The sequence below is a fragment of the Symphalangus syndactylus genome, chromosome 2, assembly GCF_028878055.3.
Source record: "Symphalangus syndactylus isolate Jambi chromosome 2, NHGRI_mSymSyn1-v2.1_pri, whole genome shotgun sequence".
NCBI classification, from domain to species: domain Eukaryota; kingdom Metazoa; phylum Chordata; class Mammalia; order Primates; family Hylobatidae; genus Symphalangus; species Symphalangus syndactylus.
In genome coordinates, this window is record NC_072424.2 from 131,353,173 (window position 1) to 131,375,438 (window position 22,266).

Sequence of the window (22,266 nt, forward strand, 5' to 3'; positions counted from 1 at the left end):
AGAAAAAACACAAACATATGATTTTATGTTTAATTTGGTAGGTTTTCTTGTTTGTATTATAACTGTATTATTAGAATAAACAATTCTGATACTTTTTAAACAAATGATGTCAATATCTGTTGTATGAGCTGTATCATTATTAATTTCACATTATCACTAGTGAGATATCACATAGATACTGACAAAATTGTGGGCAAATTTTCCTACAATAATTTGATATTTTTCTCAGATAGACATAAATTTATTTAAGTGGCAGTTAGCTATTTTATATGAGTCAATACAAATGGGAATCTTTAATATTTATTATTATTTTTATTGCAATCAAACTTTGATAATTTGGCAACAAGTTTCAAGGTGATATTTCTTGGCAAGAGCTCAAATAGTAAAAAAGTAATTATACTGTCATAATTTCTGAAGAAATTTGCATTTTGAAACAATCCATCAGGACGTAAATATTATGAAAACTTTCTCAATGCAAAAAATCCATTTGTATAGTAACTCAGGAAACAGTGAATGATCAGATGATATAGATTGTTGGATCTAAGTCCCAAATTACCTATTGTTAGAGTTTCTGTGATGAAAATAAAAAGTCAACATGTCTATAATTTTGAATAGTTCTTAGCAGGTTAGGAGAATATATTATTTTGCCTGATATTGTCTAAGTCACAGGTTTCTAAATATTCAGGTAAGATAACAAAACAGATATTGCATATATTCTTACATTGCCAAAATACAGGCTCAGATAAAAATATTTACAACTTACCGAAATGAACAGATTTCCAGGATTTTCAATATTTGCATTGCTAGTATAGCTAGTTTAACAGCACCAGGGGTAAGTATTTTTCAGAGGTTTTGTGTGACATGAAGTAAAACGCAAGTCAACAGGATGATAAGGTTAGCCAATATGCTAAAGCAACCGATTGAACTAATATAAGTATAGTATTCAAGATAAAAGATACAGTGCATCTTGTTTATAATATGTTATTTAGTCAATTGTTGGAGAATGAATTAAGTCATAAGTTCAGAGTACAATATATTGGAAATGATATTAATACATTGTAGTTTAGACTGAGGAAATTAAATAGATGGTAAATGGTCTTCAAACCATATCATATGCATACTGATTAAGCAAAAAAGAACAGATAAAATTCCAGTGTAATAGGTGCATTAGTTTGTTTGGGCTGTTATAACAAAAACACCATAGACTGGGTGGTTTAAAAGTCACAGAAATTTATTCTTCACAGTTTTGGAGGCTGGGAATTCTAAGATCAAGGCACTGGTAGATTTGGCACCTGGTGAAGGCCCCTTTCCTAGTTCATAAACAGTGTCTTCCTGCTGTGTTCTTACATGGTGGAAGGAGCAAACAAGCCCTCTGGGGCCTCTTTTATAAGGTCACTAATAATATTCATGAGGATAGAACCCTCACGACCTAATTACTTCCCAAAAGGCCCTACCTCCTGATACCATCACTGTGGGGGTTAGGATTTTAACATAGGAATTTTGGAAAAACACAAAACAATCAGACTATAGCAATAGGCCAGGATTAAAAATTTTTTTAAAAAACTTAAACATTCAATCAATATTAAGAGTGCCTTCTCAAAATTAGAACATCCCTGAAAATGGGAACTTTTAAAGTAATGAACTGCAAATCTTTACCAATATGCAAAAAACTTCAGAGTTATTTGATAAAGGGTAATTTAGTCTCTATATGTTTTAAACAGCTACCCAAGATTGTGAGATTTTAGCTTTGATTGCCTGTGTAATGACCTATTTGCGCAGCATGAGACAGATAAAGCAGCTATCTTCTCAGCTGTCAGAAGTCTGCACGAGGCAGGTTACCAGAGAGATTTACCTCCAGTTGGAAATTAAAATAACATCCTTTCCTTTCCATCATTGTAACACTTTTATTGTCTTGGTCTTGATAATTTTACTATGGTGATGTTAACACCAGGGGAAGCTGCCAGAAGGATATATGGGAACACTCTGTACTACTTTTGTGACTCTGCTTAAGCCTCAAATTATTTCAAAATAAAAGTAAAAAAAATTCTCCCAAATTAAACAGATTTAATAGAAAACCAGGGAAGTAATTTGTAATTTACACAGTTAATTGGATTACTAATGTGTAAATTGCTATTTTGTTTTTTAAATTTATTTTACTGATAACCAGAGAGACATATGTCTTCATTTTAATCTGCATATCTATGTGTATATAACATCTGCACAGATTATTACTATAGCTTACTATTTTCTTCATTATTTTATAAATATAACCATAAATAAACTGGAAGCCAATTGCACATTGAAATAAATAGCAAATTGGACGTCAATTTTCAGGGCATATTCTATTCTTGACCGAATTTCCTAATAAGATGCAACATTTGTTGATATACTCTTCTCTGATCTTCACTAGGGCAGGCGTGTGGGTAGAAATGACAGAAAATTTTTCATTCTTTGGCGTTGGAGAAGAAATGCAGGAGTTGAGGAAGCAAGCTCCTCAACTACAGTGACCTCATTCCAGTTGTCATAGTTTGGGTTCCCCAAGAAAACACCAAGACTCAGATTTGCATGTAGGGAGAGATGTATCGGAGCGCATTTTGGGAAATAAAACCTGTGGGAGGTGAATTACACAGGAATGGGCAAAGGTAGAGGGTGATACAGTTGCAGCAGAGGCTCCGGGGCTGGGATGGCCCTTCGAAATTGAGCTGAAGTGGGGCTTGCCTGTACCCCACATTGATTAGTCATTGTATGTGCACACACCCAGGAGAAGGGCCAAGGTCTTGGATCTATTTAGCTGAATGCCCCATGGGAGAGACTGGGCTGACAGCCATTAGTGCCAAACCTCCTAGCAGCTGGGAGAATGTGTCAGTACTGAAAAGGAGCTCTTCGCAGCACCCTGCAGTTCGTACTGCATAAGCTCATACTGCAGTTCATCTCTTGGACTGCCTGGATCAAATTGTTTCATATAGCCTGGGTGTGTTGGCTCACACTTGTAATCCCAGCACTTTGGGAGGCTGAGGTGGGTGGATCATCTGAGGTCAGGAGTTCGAGACCAGCCTGGCCAACATGGTGAAACCCTGTCTCTACTAAAAATATGAAAATTAGCCTGGCGTGGTGGTGCATGCCTGTAGTCTCAGTTACTCAGGAGGCTGAGGGAGGAGAATCGCTTGAACTCGGGAGACAGAGGTTGCGGTGAGCCAAGATCGTGCCACTGCGCTCCAGCCTGGGTGACAGAGTGAGACTTCATCTCAAAAGTAAAAAATAAAAACAAGCAAACAAAAATTCCTTCATATAAGTTCTGCACAGCTCCTCACGGATTCTGATTGGTCTCTTTTCATGGAAAAATGTGCACAACAGAGGTTAGTATAACAAACTACAACCCCATCACACCAGCCCTTATCCAGGCTGCAAATGAATACTCATCATCTTTCTCCTCTATACCAATCCTAGATTCCTCTCATTCTCAGCTAGCTCCTGAGTCTAGATGACTTACCTGTTAGGGTGGCCCCAGTACCCTCTCTTTGAAATCTATGATTTTGTCCCAATGCCCTTCTCAGGACACGGATGCTACACCTGTGCTTTTACCATCAAAACTTGGCAGGGGAAGATCAGAACCTTATGAATTAATCCTTTGGGTGTGAAATGTATTCTTCGCAGCCCCCTTAAGCAATTGCAGAAATAGAAGCTCTTTCTGATAATCAGAGAAAATTACTCCTACCAATGTGATTACTTCTTTTCTTACCTACTGCTCTCTTGGACAAGCTGCCTAAGGGACCCAGTGGCAGCCATGACTTAAAGTTTAGTGGGACACTTGCTGTGTCTCTTGGTGGAAAAGTCACCTTTCTGGGAACTAGAATGTCTAGACATTCGGAACGGAGAGATTTGGGAGAGGAAGCACAAATTCCTCAAGTGGGTCACTGTCAAGTGATGGTAAATGTGGGCATGCCTACTGCCACTCTTGAGCTCTTGGGCCTCAAAGGGCATAATAGAATAGTTATTGATTTAGGGTATATTTTTCATTCTAAGGGTGGTGCACCATCATTTCCAGGTTTCATCTCTAAGCTGGCACGTCAGCTGTACCCCCACAAGGCTATTTCACTGCTCCATCACAGTGGAGCTCCTGGAGCTGCAATATGTGATATGGCTGGTGGTTCTCATGGCCATGCATCCATCGGCATGTGCATCCTGGCATGGCATTTGCTGTAATGTGGGAGTGTCATGGGCTGATGTGATGTTATGCCTGATCCTGTGCTGCTGAATCAAGTACTGAATAAGCCCTTGAATAGTAATGTGGACTTGGTCACTAAAGGCAGGACAAGCAAATGAAAATCCAGGATATATGCTGATTCCAGTCAAGATGAATTGCTGCCATTTCGAATGTAATAAACTTAATACCAAGTTACATTAATAACTCAAAGAGAGCTGCCAGATTTTGTTCTGCGTTTTCTTGGTGCAAAGTGTACAATTCAATAAATAGCCCTGTATTTTGGAAGAGATGTCTCAGCATTCCCTGTAAAACGCAACTAACTTGTTCCTTAGCTCTTTATTGGCTTGATCTCCCACCACCTGAAAGTGTACATTTCTTGCCAAAGCCTTTAGTCTACTTCCCATTTCTTGCTCATCTGATATTATCTTGACGCTCTCAATAGAGGAGACTAGAAGAAGGTATGATGCTCCAGATGCCTTCTGACTATAGTGTAACAGAGGATGAGAGAGTTGCTGTAACCCTAGGGCAAGATGACAAATCTACTGTTATCCTGTCCACGTGAATGTTAACGGACAGTCATCTCCTCTGGGTGTCCATGTAGCAATGGGGACAAGTAGAGAGGGCAAAATAGCCTGAATCTTCTTATATAGATCTATTGATGGAAGCAGCTAATAAGGTATGAGGAAAAATTACAAATAAGTGAGTATCATATGCTTATGTTTATGTGTGTGCTAATGTGTGTATATGAAATACACACATACATGTGTACTAAACACATGTGTGTTTAGTAAATACATATGAACATACACACACATATGTATGTATATGTGCATTTCTCTGTGTATATATGACCAATTGTGTTATTTCATTGCATTGATATAAGGAATACAGGAGACTGGGTTATTTATAAGGAAAATAGGGTTATTTGGCTCATGGTTCTGCAGGTTGTCAATGAGGCATAGTGCCAGCATCTGCTTCTGGGTGGGGGGCCTCAGAAAGCTTACACTCATGGCAGGAGGCAAAGGGGCAACCAGCGTGGCACATGACAAGAGAGGGAGGAAGAGAGAGAAGAGGAGGTGCGAGGCTCCTTTAAATAACCAGCTGTCCTGTGAATTCATTACCATGGGAAGGGAACCAAGCCATTCATGAGCGATTTGCTTCCATGACCCAAACACTCCCTAATATGTCCCACCTCCAACACTGAGGATCACATTTTAACATGAAATTTGGAGGCAACAAACCTCCAAACTACATCAATGTTTTCTTCAAACAAACCAATGTTGTCTTCTAATAGAAGTAGCTATCAAATATTTGCTTGAATACGCATCAGTTGGAGTGTTTATTCAAAATGATGATTCTACACTTCCACAACATGCAGTAGGCTTTTGTTGTAACTTTGGAATTTTAACTTTAATTCAGCAGTAAAAATAATTATTCTGATTCCCAGGAAACTCACTTTGGAAACTATTGTACTTGAGAAGAGTTCCTAAAATTTCCCTCCGTCAAACATTTCCTCATTTGATCACACTATTGAAGTATGACTAATGCTAGTTCATATTAAATAAACCATAAAAATAGAGTAATTTAAAATGAATCTATATAAATAAAAACAGTTTAAGGCAAGTCTTTTTTCAAGAGCAAAACCTAAATTGTGAGAACACTGAATAATAATCTTGGCTTAATTTCACGTCATAACTTTTACAACGTCCAGGGTACAGCCTCATCGTACTCAACTTCAATCCGGTGAAAGAAGAAAATATGACCAGTTCTCCAGAGAACATACAATCATTGCAGGAAAACCTTATGAATACTTAGATGTTAGAATTGGCAAGAAATATTTTAAAGCAACTATTATAACTGTGCTCAATAGCAATAAAAAATGTGCCTAATATATGAAAACATAAGAAACCAAAGCAAATAAATACAAACTATAAAAAGAAACAAATGGAAATTTAGAACTAAAAAATACAATATTAAAGATGAAAAATTTCTTGGGGTACGTACAAAAGCAGACTGGAGATGAGAGAGAAAAATGTCAGTGAGCTAGAAGATCGATCAATAAAAATTATCTCATGTTTTATTAGTAAAAAAAAGAGGGAGAATATGATTAAGAAATAAATGGTACCTCAGGGATCGCTGGGATAATATTAAAAGGTAACATGCCGGTAATTAGAGTCCAGGAGGAGAGCAAAGAGAAAATGGGACAGAAAAATTTTGAAATACATTATGGTTTGCAATGTCTCATAAATTTAGTCATAAATTTGAGAGATTGAAGTTTAGACAGTTCCAAGAAGGATGAGTATGAAGAAATCCACATCAAACCCATCATAGTAAAACTACTAATGCCACAGTTAGAAGAAAAATCTTTAAAATAGCCATAGAAAAATGACACATTACATATAGAGGAGTACAGACCTTTTATAAAATTCTAGAACTGAGCAACACAATAGCTGTAATAAAAAATTAATGAAAAATGAATGATGTACAGAAGAATGGTCATGAACTTGAAGATAGGACTATGCAAATTATCCCATCTGAAGAACACAGAGAAAAGTAAATTACAGAAAAATAATAGCACTTCAGTGATTGTGAGACAATACCGAGTAGACAAAATATAAATGTAGTTCTAGGAGAGGACAGAGGAAAATGAACAGAGAAAATATTTCGAGTAACAATGCCCAGATTTCTCAGACTTGGTGAAAGGCATCTATTTACAGATAAGACACAAGAAGCTCAGTAGGTCTCAACCAAGTTAAATACCAAAAAGCTAAACATACCTAGGTACATACACAAACTGCTCCAACCCGAATATAAAGGGCAAATTTTGAAAGCCAAACAAAAAGGGGACATTCCAAAAGGGAGAAAAAAACAATAGAAATTATATCTGACTTCTCATCAGAAGCAAGGCTGGAAGTAATGGAATGACGTCTTTCAAGCAGGGGCCAGGGTAAAGAAAGCCAAAATACACATACTACAACCACAACAATAACAACAAAAACATTTAATCCGAACTTTTAATCCAGCAAAAATATTCTTCAAAAATAAAGATATTTCACTTTTTTTTAAAGCTAAGAGAATTTGCCACCAGCACACCTAAACTGTAAGATAGAAGTGCTAATACTTCTATTTGAAATACAAATAGAAGGTAAATACAAAAAGCTAGCTATTTGTTATTTTTTAAAGACAACTTTTTTAAAAAAAAATTAATGTCTACTTAAGGCAAAACGATATCTCTTCCTTATGGGATTTAAAATCTATGTAAAATTAGTGACACTACAAGCCCAAAGAACAAGGGCATATTAAATGGAATTATATTGAAAGGTTTTTACATTTGTAAGGTGTGAATTGGTATAATATAAATTTAATGTCAATTGTGATGAGTAAAGAGATATACCGTACTTCCTAGAACAACCAGTAAAATTCATAAAAAAAGATATAAAGGTAATGACTACATAAATTTTTATATAACTAAAAAGCATGTGGAAGAAATAAAACAGAATGCTAAAAGATGCTATATTAATTCAAAAGAAGGCAGGGTAATCAGAAGGGAGAAACATGGAAGAGGGTAAAAAATAGAAAAATAATAGTAAAATGGTAGACTTAAACCCAATCATAAGGATCCCAATGATAAAGACACAGGTAAACAGAAAGTAATAGAGTGCAAATATTACAGCATAACAATGCCGATGGGACTCTATTAATATCAGACAAAGTAGACTTTAGGTCATGCAGGATAACCATCATAAGAGCTATGCTTTATAAATATAAAAGCGTGATTCATCAGGAAGACATGACCATTTTAAATGTGCACCTAATAGTAGAGCTTCAGAATGTAAGTAGAAGGATATGTCCTCAACCTGATGAAGGCCATCCACAAAAAACCCACATCTAAAACTATATTTAATGGTAAAAGATTAAATTATTTTCCTAAGATCAGGAAAAAAAGCTAAGATAGTTGCCTTACCAGTCCTATTCAATATTATACTGGAGGTTCCATTCGGTGCAACAAGACAAGATAAAAAAATAAAAGACATCCATATTGGAAAGGAAAAAAAAATGTTAAGAGAGGAATTGACCCACAATTATAGCTGGAAATTAGGATGCATCTTTCCTAGTAACTGAGCAAAATTTATGAATAACACTATCAAATAATCTGACCTAGTTGATATTTCTAGAGCACTATGACCAACAACTTCAGGTTCATATTTGTTTCACGTGCACATGGAATATTATCAAGTAGATCATATACTAGGCCATCAAAAGTTTCCATACATTTCCAAAGAATGAAATATTACAGAGTGTGTTTTTGACAATAGAATTAAATTAGAAATCAATAATAAAATACACCTAGAAACTTGCAAATATTAGACACCAAACAATACTTCTAAATAACCCATGAATTATAGGAGAACTCACAAGGAAATCGGGAGATATTCTTAACTGAATAAAAACGAAAACATAGCATTTCAAAATTTCTGGGATGCAGCGAAAGCAGTGAGTTAGGGAAATTTATACTTTAAATGCCTACATAAAAACAGAAGAAAGGTTTTAAATCAGTGGTATGTTTCCAGCATAGAAAATTAGAAAAAGGCAAATGAAACACCGAGTAAATAGAAGGAAGGAAATAATTCGGTTGAAAACATATCTCTGGGGGTTGGTGGCAGGGCGAGGGGAGGGAGAGCATTAGGACAAACAGCTAACACCTGCGGGGCTTAAAACCTAGACAACGGGTTGATGGGTGCAGCAAACCACCATGGCACACGTATACCTATGTAACAAACCTACACGTTCTGCACTTGTATCCCATAACTTAAAGTAAAATTTTTTAAAAAAAGAAAGAAAATATATATTTGAAATAAAAAGACAAACAGTATAGTAAAGATGCCAAAAAGGTATTTCTCTGAAACAGTTAATACATCTGATAACCTCTAAGCAAAACTAATTAACTGACCAAACTCAAAGGCTATCAGGGTTCCCTTTGCAGATATTGTTAATAGTAATGATACTATGTTTATCAAATGCCTTCGACTGATAAAATGCATTTTACAAGTGGATTTTTTCTTATTCAATTCATAAAGTAACTGAGTTATTTCTAATTTCTAATTTCAATTCCTATGAAATTAATCTTTCATATTCTTGCATGTTAGAAAACATTTTCTTCTATTTAAAAGATATTGTAGTCTGCCCTTTCTTCGTTATCACTTTTATGATTCAATTTATTTATTTTTACTACTTGTAAACTATTCATATTTTTACTAAGCTTTGTATGCTTCACAGAATAAATAATGTTAATATTTCCAAATGCAGCGGATTTCTAGTACTTGACAGGTAAGCCTTTGCAAAGTTAATATATTGTATTTGAAATACCCCCCGGGGGGCGGAGCTTGCAGTGAGAGGAGATCATACCACTGCACTCCAGCCTGGGCGACAGAGCAAGACTCCGTTAAAAAAAAAAAAAAAAAAAAAAAGAAAAAGAAAAAAAAGAAATATTCAAGCTGCTGAACAAGGAAATCAGAGAACCTCTTTTGTTTATAAGCAGGATCCCATCAGCCTTATCTCCTAACTAGATAAATGTTACCAGTTATTGAAGCATTACCACAGTTAAATAATATACAAAGAGAGCCCCTCACCTCTCCTGGCAAAAAAACAGCCTTTAAAAAAAGATTTCTGCACCTGCCTGTAGTCCTAACTACTTGTGAGTCTGAGGCAGGACAGCTGGAGCTCAGGAGTTCAAGGCTGCAGTGAGCTATAATTGTGCCACTGTAGTCTAGCCTGGGTGACAAAGTGAGACCCTATCTCTACCAAAAAAAAAAAAAAAAAGAAAAGAAAAGAAATTCTGAATTCCTTTCTTTCTTTGACCAATTGTTCTGGATGTTTCATAGTTTCTTTGTGTCTTTCCTTGTGTCTATAACCCCTTTTGAACAATTAGCACTTTATTATTTCTTATACAAACAAAATAGCCCTAATGCCCTCAAATATGGTTCCAAACAGTGTAAGAAGATTGCAGCCTGTCTGAACTGTCAGCCTTTTTAATTCTAAAGTCATTTTTGTTTATTAGTTCCTCATCACCCATCAGAACTCTTTTAGAATGTCTCAAACTGTTGTTACGTTAATGGAGGATTTCAACTCCCTGCACAGAAAGAAGAAAACACTCATAGGCAATTACTTACCATATTAAACATGCACAGGTTTGTGTGCATGTGCACACACACATAGGTACCCTGAAAATAAAGTTTGCTGGATTCAAAATATTCATGGCATTTGGGAAGAAGAGAAAGGGCAGGTCTTCACAATATGCTTCTAGATCTATTTTAAATACGTAATAATAGTGGAGGGATCAGTTTATTTTTAGCCTGTTTATCTTAAGAAAATATATAATGTCAGTTAATCATGTGTTGATACGATGGGTGCAGATAAGGCTGTGTTAAGGGATATATGATGAGTGCAGATAGGGATATTCTAGATCTATTTTAAATATGTAATAATAGTGGGGGGATTGGTTTATTTTTAGCCTGTTTACCTTAAGAAAATATATAATCTCAGTTAATTATGTGTTGATACAATAGGTGCAGATAGGGATATATTAAGGAATCTATGCAAACTCAAGATAATCACACTTAATTTTTTAAAGTGCAAGTGAGAACACAAATCATTTCTAGGGTTTCATCATTGCCTGTATTAATCAGTAAATAAACAAGTACTTACCTGATTCCTAAGTAACGAGAAATATCAACACGGAGAAGTCCATTAAAGGCCCACACAACACAGTGCCCTCTGCTTTAATGTACAAGCTTATAAGAAATAGATTCCAGAGAATATTTGAGGTATGTTCATATATTTCTACTTCATTTATCAGATATTATTTTGGCATGTACTATTACTCAACACTGCTATAGTTTCTAACAGGAAAATTATGACTGCAAAGAAAATGGCAAGAGAGGAAGAAAGACATGAGACACAGCCTGGGAGCAAATAACTCAGCATTAGGCTAATAATGTGCTAAACATTTTACAAACATTGTCTCATTTTTGTCCTAACGAGAAAGCTGAGATGTGCTTTTACTATTTTGATCATACAGATGAAGAAATTGTCACATTGTTATTAAGTAAAAGAGCCAAATTTTGAAATCAGATATTTCTCATTCTACTAATTAAAACTGCCTTTTGTTTATAACTCGTTTATAAATTATAATTTCTTTTTTTTTTTTAATTATACTTTAGGGTTTTAGGGTACATGTGCACAATGTGCAGGTTTGTTACATATGTATCCATGTGCCATGTTGATTTCCTGCACCCATTAACTCATCATTTAGCATTAGGTGTATCTCCTAATGCTGTCCCTCCCCCCTCCCCCCACCCCACAATAGTCCCCAGAGTGTGATGTTCCCCTTCCTGTGTCCATGAGTTCTCCTTGTTCAATTCCCACCTATGAGTGAGAACATGCGGTGTTTGGTTTTTTGTCCTTGCGATAGTTTACTGAGAATGATGTTTTCCAGTTTCATCCATGTCCCTACAAAGGACACGAACTCATCATTTTTTATGGCTGCATAGTATTCCATGGTGTATATGTGCCACATTTTCTTAATCCAGTCTATCGTTGTTGGACATTTGGGTTGGTTCCAACTCTTTGCTATTGTGAATAGTGCCGCAATAAACATACGTGTGCATGTGTCTTTATAGCAGCATGATTTATAGTCCTTTGGGTATATACCCAGTAATGGGATGGCTGGGTCAAATGGTATTTCTAGTTCGAGATCCCTGAGGAATGGGCACACTGACTTCCACAATGGTTGAACTAGTTTACAGTCCCACCAACAGTGTAAAAGTGTTCCTATTTCTCCACATCCTCTCCAGCACCTGTTGTTTCCTGATTTTTTAATGATGGCCATTCTAACTGGTGTGAGATGGTATCTCACTGTGGTTTTGATTTGCATTTCTCTGATGGCCAGTGATGATGAGCATTTCTTCATGTGTTTTTTGGCTGCATAAATGTCTTCTTTTGAGAAGTGTCTGTTCATGTCCTTTGCCCACTTTTTGATGGGGTTGTTTGTTTTTTTCTTGTAAATTTGTTTGAGTTCATTGTAGATTCTGGATATTAGCCCTTTGTCAGATGAGTAGGTTGCAAAAATTTTCTCCCATTCTGTAGGTTGCCTGTTCACTCTGATGGTAGTTTCTTTTGCTGTGCAGAAGCTCTTTAGTTTAATTAGATCCCATTTGTCAATTTTGGCTTTTGTTGCCATTGCTTTTGGTGTTATAGACATGAAGTCCTTGCCCACGTCTATGTCCTGAATGGTATTGCCTAGGTTTTCTTGTAGGATTTTAATGGTTTTAGGTCTAACATATAAGTCTTTAATCCATCTTGAATTAATTTTTGTATAAGGTGTAAGGAAGGGATCCAGTTTCAGCTTTCTACATATGGCTAGCCAGTTTTCCCAGCACCATTTACTAAATAGGGAATCCTTTCCCCATTTCCTGTTTTTGTCAGGTTTGCCAAAGATCAGATAGTTGTAGATATGCGGCATCATTTCTGAGGGCTCTGTTCTGTTCCATTGATCTATGTCTCTGTTGTGGTACCAGTACCATGCTGTTTTGGTTACTGTAGCCTTGTAGTATAGTTTGAAGTCAAGTAGCGTGATGCCTCCAGCTTTGTTCTTTTGGCTTAGGATTGACTTGGCGATGCGGGCTCTTTTTTGGTTCCATATGAACTTTAAAGTAGTTTTTTCCAATTCTGTGAAGAAAGTCATTGGTAGCTTGATGGGGATGGCATTGAATCTATAAATTACCTTGGGCAGTATGGCCATTTTCACGATATTGATTCTTCCAACCCATGAGCATGGAATGTTCTTCCATTTGTTTGTATCCTCTTTTATTTCATTGAGCAGTGGTTTGTAGTTCTCCTTCAAGAGGTCCTTCACATCCCTTGTAAGTTGGATTCCTAGGTATTTTATTCTCTTTGAAGCAATTGTGAATGGGAGTTCACTCATGATTTGCCTCTCTGTTTGTCTGTTATTGGTGTACAAGAATGCTTGTGATTTTTGTACATTAATTTTGTATCCTGAGACTTTGCTGAAGTTGCTAATCAGCTTAAGGAGATTTTGGGCTGAGACAATGGGGTTTTCTAGATATACAATCATGTCATCTGCAAACAGGGACAATTTGACTTCCTCTTTTCCTAATTGAATACCGTTTATTTCCTTCTCCTGCCTGATTGCTCTGGCCAGAACTTCCAGCACTATGTTGAATAGGAGCGGTGAGAGAGGGCATCCCTGTCTTGTGCCAGTTTTCAGAGGGAATGCTTCCAGTTTTTGCCCATTCAGTATGATATTGGCTGTGGGTTTGTCATAGATAGCTCTTATTATTTTGAGATACGTCCCATCAATACCTAATTTATTGAGAGTTTTTAGCATGAAGGTTGTTGAATTTTGTCAAAGGCCTTTTCTGCATCTATTGAGATAATCATGTGGTTTTTGTCTTTGGTTCTGTTTATATGCTGGATTACATTTATTGATTTGTGTATGTTGAACCAGCCTTGCATCCCAGGGATGAAGGCCACTTGATTATGGTGGATAAGCTTTTTGATGTGCTGCTGGATTCGGTTTGCCAGTATTTTATTGAGGATTTTTGCATCAATGTTCATCAAGGATATTGGTCTGAAATTCTCTTTTTTAGTTATGTCTCTGCCAGGCTTTGGTATCAGGACGATGCTGGCTTCGTAAAATGTGTTAGGGAGGATTCCCTCTTTTTCTATTGATTGGAATAGTTTCAGAAGGAATGGTACCAGTTCCTCCTTGTACCTCTGGTAGAATTCAGCTGTGAATCCATCAGGTCCCGGACTCTTTTTGGTTGGTAAGCTATTGATTATTGCCACAATTTCAGAACCTGTTATTGGTCTATTCACAGATTCAACTTCTTCCTGGTTTAGTCTTGGGAGGGTGTATTTGTCGAGGAATTTATCCATTTCTTCTAGATTTTCTAGTTTATTTGCATAGAGGTGTTTGTAGTATTCTCTGATGGTAGATTGTATTTCTGTGGGATCGGTGGTGATATCCCCTTTTTCGTTTTTTATTGCATCTATTTGATTCTTCTCTCTTTTCTTCTTTATTAGTCTTGCTAGCGGTCTATCAATTTTGTTGATCTTTTCAAAAAACCAGCTCCTGGATTCATTAATTTTTTGGAGGGTTTTTTGTGTCTCTATTTCCTTCAGTTCTGCTCTGATTTTAGTTATTTCTAGCCTTCTGCTAGCTTTTGAATGTGTTTGCTCTTGCTTTTCTAGTTCTTTTAATTGTGATGTTAGGGTGTCAATTTTGGATCTTACCTGCTTTCTCTTGTGGGCATTTAGTGCTACAAATTTCCCTCTACACACTGCTTTGAACGTGTCCCAGAGATTCTGGTATGTTGTGTCTTTGTTCTCGTTGGTTTCAAAGAATATCTTTATTTCTGCCTTCATTTCATTATGTACCCAATAGTCATTCAGGAGCAGGTTGTTCAGTTTCCATGTAGTTGAGTGGTTTTGAGTGAGTTTCTTAATCCTGAGTTCTAGTTTGATTGCACTGTGGTCTGAGAGACAGTTTGTTATAATTTCTGTTCTTTTACATTTGCTGAGGAGAGCTTTACTTCCAACTATGTGGTCAATTTTGGAATAGGTGTGGTGTGGTGCTGAAAAAAATGTATATTCTGTTGACTTGGGGTGGAGAGTTCTGTAGATGTCTATTAGGTCCACTTTATGTAGAGCTGAGTTCAATTCCTGGATATCCTTGTTAACTTTCTGTCTCATTGATCTGTCTAATGTTGACAGTGGGGTGTTAAAATCTCCCATTATTATTGTGTGGGAGTTTAAGTCCCTTTGTAGGTCACTCAGGACTTGCTTTATGAATCTGGGTGCTCCTGTGTTGGGTGCATATATATTTAGGATAGTTAGCTCTTCTTGTTGAATTGATCCCTTTACCATTATGTAATGGCCTTCTTTGTCTCTTTTGATCTTTGTTGGTTTAAAGTCTATTTTATCAGAGACTAGGATTGCAACCCCTGCCTTTTTTTGTTTTCCATTTGCTTGATAGATCTTCCTCCATCCCTTTATTTTGAGTCTATGTGTGTCTCTGCACGTGAGATGGGTTTCCTGAATACAGCACACTGATGCGTCCTGACTCCTTATCCAGTTTGCCAGTCTGTGTCTTTTGATTGGAGCATTTAGCCCATTTACATTTAACGTTAATAATGTTATGTGTGAATCTGATCCTGTCATTATGATGTTAGTTGGTTATTTTGCTCATTAGTTGCTATAGTTTCTTCCTAGCCTCGATGGTCTTTACGATTTGGCGTGTTTTTGCAGTGGCTGGTACCGGTTGTTCCTTTCCATGTTTAGTGCTTCCTTCAGGAGCTCTTTTAGGGCAGGCCTGGTGGTGACAAAATCACTCAGCGTTTGCTTGTCTGTAAAGTATTTTATTTCTCCTTCACTTATGAAGCTTAGTTTGGCGGGATAGGAAATTCTGGGTTGAAAATTCTTTTCTTTAAGAATGTTGAATATCGAACCCCACTCTCTTCTGGCTTGTAGAGTTTTTGCTGAGAGATCAGCTGTTAGTCTGATGGGCTTCCCTTTGTGGGTAACCCGACCTTTCTCTCTGGCTGCCCTTAACATTTTTTCCTTCATTTCAACTTTGGTGAATCTGACAATTATGTGTCTTGGAGTTGCTCTTCTCGAGGAGTATCTTTGTGGCGTTCTCTGTATTTCCTGAATCTGAATGCTGGCCTGCCTTGCTAGATTGGGGAAGTTCTCCTGGATAATATCTTGCAGAGTGTTTTCCAACTTGGTTCCATTCTCCCCATCATTTTCAGGTACACCAATCAGACATAGGTTTGGTCTTTTCACATAGTCCGAAATTTCTTGGAGGCTTTGTTCATTTCTTTTTATTCTTTTTTCTCTAAACTTCCCTTCTCTCTTCATTTCATTCATTTCATCTTCCATCAGCGATACCCTTTCTTCCAGTTGATTGCATCTGCTACTGAGGCTTCTGCAATCTTCGCGTAGTTCTCGAAACTTGGCTTTCAGCTCCATCAGCTCCTTTAAGCCCTTCTCTCCATTGGTTATTCTAGTTATCCATTCTTCTAATTTTTTTTCAAAGTTTTTAACTTCTTTGCTATTGTTTTGAATTTCCTCTCGTAGCTCAGAGTAGTTTGATCGTCTGAAGCCTTCTTCTCTCAACTCGTCAAAGTCATCCTCCATCCAGCTTTGTTCCGTTGCTGGTGAGGAACTGCGTTCCTTTGGGGGAGGAGAGGTGCTCTGTTTTTTAGAGTTTCCAGTATTTTTGCTCTGTTTTTTCCCCATCTTTGTGGTTTTATCTACTTTTTGTCTTTGATGATGGTGATGTACAGATGGGTTTTTGGTGTGGATGTCCTTTCTGTTTGTTAGTTTTCCTTCTACCAGACAGGACCCTCAGCTGCAGTTCTGTTGGAGTTTACTAGAGGTCCACTCCAGACCCTGTTTGCCTGGGTGTCAGCAGCAGTGGCTGCAGAACAGCGGATTTTCGTGAGACCACAAATTCAGCTGTCTGATAGTTCCTCTGAAAGTTTTGTCTCAGAGGAGTACCCGGCTGAATGAGGTGTCAGTCTGTCCCTACTTGGGGGGTGCCTCCCAGTTAGGCTGCTCAGGGGTGAGGGACCCACTTTAGGAGGCAGTCTGTCCGTTCTCAGATCTCCAGCTGCATGATGGGAGAACCACTACTCTCTTCAAAGCTGTCAGTCAGACAGGGACATTTAAGTCTGTGGAGGTTCTTGCTGAGTTTTTGTTTGTCTGTGCCCTGCCCCCAGAGGTGGAGCCTATAGAGGCAGGCAGGCCTCCTTGAGCTGTGGTGGGCTCCACCCAGTTTGAGCTTCCTGGCTGCTTTGTTTACCTAAGCAAGCCTGGGCCATGGCGGGCGCCCCTCCCGCAGCCTCACTGCCGCCTTGCAGCTTGATCTCAGACTGCCGTGCTAGCAATCAGCGAGACTCCGTGGGCATAGGACCCTCCGAGCCAGGTGCGGGACACAATCTCCTAGTGTGCCGTTTTCCAGGCCCGTTGGAAAAGCGCAGTATTAGGATGGGACTGACCCAATATTCCAGGTGCCGTCTGTTTCCCCTTTCTTTGACTAGGAAAGGGAACTCCCTGACCCCTTGTGCTTCCCGAGTGAGGCAATGCCTCGCCCTGCTTTGGCTCGTGCACGGTGCGCTTCACCGACTGTCCTGCACCCACTGTTAGGCACTCCCTAGTGAGATGAAACCGGTACCTCAAGCAGAAATGCAGAAATCACCCGTCTTCTGTGTCGCTGGGGCTAGGAGCTGGAGACCGGAGCTGTTCCTATTCGGCCATCTTGGCTCCTCCCTCCTATAAATTATAATTTCTAATTGTATTGTGAATTATAAGCCCAAAATGAGTTGAGAGCTTTAGAAGATACATTGTTTCTCAAGAGCCGACAAGGATTGGAAAATTTATAGCCTAATTTATCAAGCCTTGAACAATACAGAATTTACTTTTAGTGAGGTTTCTGTGGATGATTGCCTAATCTGGTGTAAACCAAAGAGATGCCCAGGCTTTTTACAAATCAGGCATGCCCATAAGTAGCATGATTATTTTCATTCAGGAATCCCAAGGGATCCGTTTCAATGGCTAAATTTCCTTGAAAATTCAATTATTCCTCAGTTCATCCAATACTCAGTTGTGAAGTACTGTATTATGAAATCCACATGGTGGTAGATGCCCTCACTGTGTTTGTTCTTCTACAGTAATCAGACATCAAAGGTACTTATATTTGTTAATTTAAAATGTCTTATTAAAAATATAAAGTTATCTATTTAAATCTTGGTCATTAAATGGGCTGCTCAAACATGTTAGAGAAATCAGCCATTTTTATTTTATTTCATGTTATTTAAATAATTACATTCAGCAAATTTCAGGCAGTATTGGCATGGTCGTACTCATTTTTATGTTGACTTTTTGTTTGGATTCAATGCGTTGACTTTAAATGTAGCTTCTCTATGCTCATTTCCTCACCTTCAGGAGGTGGCATGATTTGCAATCAGACAGACTTGAGCTAGAAATGGCCATACTATGGCACCTCTCACCTGCCACAGAAAGGTGTGTCTTTGGGTGAGCTATATATCATCTCTGGGTTTCAGTTTCCTCACTCGTAGAGTGAACATAACGTGTTTAGTTTCCAGGCCAATTTTTAGGTAAACAGAGATAACCTATGTCACCTGAAAACATATAATCAGTATTCAATAACATGTTATTAGATAAATGATAGACATTATTGTCTACGATCTTCTTAAGTCACTTTACATTAACCGATTATGTTGATAGGACTAATGCCAGTTATTTTTCATATTTTTCTTTTACCAACTTCAATAATTACAAAATTAGATATGCAAAGCTAATAGCTTTGCTTCTTTCTCCACACCTGCAAAACACAAAAAACAAACAACAGAACAAAAACCAAAATGTCTTAAGAAAAAATACAATTTGTATCAAGATTCTTCAGAGAACAATCTATTTTTCCAGAGTTATTTACATTACTCTGGACAATCGTTTTCCCCAGATGCCCTTTCCGTTGTGTCTTATGCTTTAAAGTTTGATTCTTCTGCCATGTCGTCTATGGATCATAGAAATATGGATCAAATATCCCCTTTTTATAGCCCATAATGGTGCTAATCACTGTCTTACCATTGTTACATTTTAGGTATATGTGATTGCACATAATATCCAATTTCCTCTGTCTCATGCTGTCTTAATAAAACATTTCCAAAATTCTTAAAATTTTTTGGATCTCCCTTCTACCTCGCCTAAAAGTATTGATGATGGTATTTCACCAGCCCAGAAATAATCACTCAGTTTTCGTTACTGCTTTGTACTATATGTTCACATATATTAGTTTCATATGCATTTTACAAAAAGCACATGTATAACTTTAATTATTTTCCAACTCCCACCAACCCAGAGCCTCACAAAATTTCCATAAGTGATGGTAGAGTTATATTCTGCACCAATGTTGACTGAGGGCTGCTAAATAGTGTCACAGAGCAATTAGCAAGTAAAGTGACAGCACGCATGAGTCATTATTTTTTAATTCAGACTCCAAGCCAGGAAACTTCCTTCATTCCAAAAGGACTTTAAAACACTATGCCTGCCATGGCCCAGTGTAGAGTATAATTGCTGATTTTTACAGATCAGTAACATCCAATTTAGAGACACTGAGAGCTGAAGATTCTATAGCCACACTTTTGTACAGCAGTTTTGAGGAAAGAAAATGCTTGTACTAATTAATGAATTAAAACTCAAAAGAGCAGGAAAGCAGTAATAGGTAAGAAATAATATGAGTCAGAAACCAGAAAGAAATATACCTGACTCGGATGTACACTTAGAAAAAGTCCACGTTAGGTGAGAACAAGGAGGCATTGGAGACATTTTCATGTGCCTCAACACTTGAATAGTTCATGATATGGAATTACGTAAAGCTCAGAAACCACTTCAAGCTTAGAAATAGCATAGCAGGTATGTTGTATGTTTTAATTCAAATGTGATTCTTAGATACATGTTTTATTTTCCTTTCTCCTCCCTGAGCTCAGCAAGCATTTTATATTTGAGAACTGTTGCCGATTAGCTAACACATTTTTGGCTTAAGTATATTTACTATCTCCTTGGTCTTCTCTAAAGATTGAGATTCTTTGTCCCTGCATATTTCAGTTGCCTTTAATAAGATATAAAATATTTCTTCATGTCTAAAAATTCTCCAATTATTATTATTATTATTTTTTGAAATGGGGTCTTGCTCTGTCGCCCAGGCTGGAGTGCAGTGGCACGATCTCAGCTCACTACAACCTCAGCCTCCCGGGTTCAAGCAATTCTCCTGCCTCAGGCTCCCGAGTAGCTGGGATTACAGGCGCCTGCCCCCATGCCCGGCTAATTTTTGTATTTTTGTAGAGATGGGGTTTCACCATGTTGGTCAGGCTGGTCTTGAACTACTGACCTCAAGTGATCCACCCGTCTCAGCCTCCCAAAGTTCTGGGATTACAGGCATGAGCCACCACACCCAGCCCAATTATTATTCTTATTACTGTGAAATATATGATTCTCCTAACCAACTTACGAAGTAAGTAGATATGGGAGAAGGCATTATTTAAGAGATTTTACAGTCTGTATAACAGGATGGTAGTGCCATTTGTAGGAGTGTGACCAAAGTGTGCAGTGCTTATTATTAATTTAAGTAGGGGTTGAAGGATTAGGGGGGATTTTAAAGAGAATAAAGTGAAAATTATCAAGGCTTGCTAAGATTTTAAATTCTAAGATATTCTGCTTACTTTTTCTTTATGGTCACAAATGAGATAGGAGATAGTATTCACTGAGGATACAAAAGAAAGAATCAAAAATATTTTAATTGTTAAAAATATAGGAGTTCTCAAATATAATTTGATAGGATTTAACATTATGATCATAATAGAGAAAGTTCCAAAAGTCATCATTACAATTTTAAGTGAGAGGTAGAAAGGGTATAATCAAGATTATTAATATCTATTTATGTAGCTGAAGTCAAGATCAAATTTTCTTGTGCTCTGTAATTGCCTCTATTTTTATATGATTTGAGCTCAAAAGATAGTACCATATTCCTTTAGTCGTCAGACATTTCAAAGATATAATCAATCAATGTTAAAAAACTAAAAAAGAAATTCTTTCTTATTTAGATAAAAATCTGAAAATTTTCATCCAGAAAGGCTCTAGGCAGAGTATAAAGAATCTTCTGGGTTCTTATCTCTGTTCCCTATAGGACTGTAAGAATTCCTGTTTACACAACAAAATACTAAAGTAATAGATACAATTGAGTACAGTGACCCCACAAAAATTTAAGCACATATAGCAGCAGCCACCAATGAATGATACAAATCATATGTCCACAGCATCATTACCACAAAATTACATTTTAGCGTCTTCCTTAAGTGGATGAATAGCCTAAAGTTAAATCTCATGATAGTCAAAGACCATGCTAATAAAATCAGACACTAGGGGAATGAGAGAGGCTCAAGCCTTAGTGCTTAAAATATTTTTATCCTAAGCCTGCTATATGTTGAATGTGTATCAGAAATTCATTTTAGTTAATCTTTCTAGATGCCTATACAACGTTTAATAGTAGTCATTTATTTGACAATCTGTTTCATTCCAGGGCCAGAAATTTTTTCCAATAAGAAATGCCACTTTGTATAACTTAGCTTTCAAATTTTTTCATTAATAATTTCAGATACTTCACTGAAGGGAAAGATTCTCAATTGAAATTAGGTAATAAAAGCTGATGAAAGGCTTCTGTCATGTCGGGTTTGAGATCTTAATAATGCGAGAGATGTCTTAAGGGAAAAATTCCACATACTAGTGACAGCATGTTTTACAACATCTTTTTTTGAAAATTGCAGCCATTTATGAAAAATAATAGTCATTTCAGTTAACTTATTGGTACAGCACATGTAGTTAAGGGTACATGCACATTAATTCCTGCTACTCATGTTTTCAATTTGAAAAATAATTAATCTTACATGCAAGTTACCTTAGGATACAATTAAGTTTCTCAGTTTCATTTCAATGTATAGTAATCACCCATAGTAACCAAAGTATTGAATTAAAAGTCTTCAGCACTTGTTAGAATGCTGTCTCCATAAAAATAAAGAACACTCAATTACAGAACACAAAATGTCAGTGAAATATCATGTATTCCATTTGTTCCCAAATGTTGGACTGTGGAAGTTATCTGTTGGTTACATGTGTCCCACCGGGGCAGCTTACTGAGAACAAAAGTGCCTGGTCCCACTGTGAGACACAGGTGGTAACAGAAGCCTGAGGCCTTCCTACTCAAAGTGTGGCCCTGGGCACACAGGTTGATGTCACCTCAGAGCTTATTAAGTAATCAGAATCTCAGGCTCCCTTTCACCCCATTTTAAAAGATCCCCAGGTAATTCATATGCACATGAGAGTTGGAGAAAGTGTGGTCTAGGATGCCAGCTTTTTGTTTGCTTTATTTGTTTTCAAAACACTCAGTTGATCCAAAGAATATC